The following is a 1,127-nucleotide window of genomic DNA, read 5'->3' on the forward strand; positions in this document are numbered from 1 at the left end:
AGGGTTTAAGGTTTAAAATTAGATTGATTAGAGTTAGGATTGGATGGTTTAGGATTTATGATTAAGAAATTAGAATTTGTGATTTTTTGTTTAGATTTTAGAGTTGGATGGTTTAAGATTTTAATTTTGATTTTTTGTGATTTTGATGAAATTTTATTTTTCATTATAATATATGTTTTACATGATGCTATTAATTTAGTTATTAATTCATTTAATAAATATTAATGAAGTAATTTGTTAACGAAAATTTTCATAATTTTTTTAGTTAATTGTTAATTTACATACATAAATTTAATTATGATATAATTAGTTATGCTAATGTAATTTACGAATTTATTTGTAGATTAGTTGTGAATGTGAAAAAAAATATTTAATTAATTATTATTTAATTTGTTATTATTTAGTTTGCTAGTAAATAATATTGAAATAAAGATGGCAAAATCCAGTGAGTAGTTAAAAATTCAAAAATTATTATTTTTTGGATTAGAATGATTATTTAAATATTGTCCAAATTAATTTATAACAGAAAACTATATTTAATGTTTACCACACATGTTAGATTTATCAGATAATTTTTTTTACGCACATCATCATCATCATCATAATTGAAAATATAAAATGTAAAAAGATTATTTTGGTCATGATGTATGGCAATAGAATTTAATTTGTAGATGAACTATTGGGCCATTACTAAAACATTTCAACTAGCCCAATATTATTTTTATAAATTAGTTATAATGAACAAAATTAATTAATTAAAATACTTAGCTATCATGTGTTGTGGAACTTCACTTACACTGCATAAAAATTTCAAATTACAAAAAATATCTTTAATCATATTTTTTTTTAGATACTTGTCTCATAATAATATTCACAACAAAAATATACAATTATAAAAAGAATTTTCTTTCTACGTCTGTACGTCATAAAACTCCCCTTATATGTATGTAGAGTGTAGTAGTACTAGTAGCAGTGCTAATGTGCTATACGTCTATCTACACATTCCCAAATCCCAATAAATACAGTGCACAGATCTCGAGGTCCAGAAAGAATATTGATTTATTTTTTATTTCTTTCTTTCCTCGCATTCCTTGCTTTCTGGCGCCTAGAAATAGGCCTTCATTTTC

Source organism: Arachis ipaensis, chromosome B08 (assembly GCF_000816755.2).
Source record: "Arachis ipaensis cultivar K30076 chromosome B08, Araip1.1, whole genome shotgun sequence".
Classification (NCBI taxonomy): domain Eukaryota; kingdom Viridiplantae; phylum Streptophyta; class Magnoliopsida; order Fabales; family Fabaceae; genus Arachis; species Arachis ipaensis.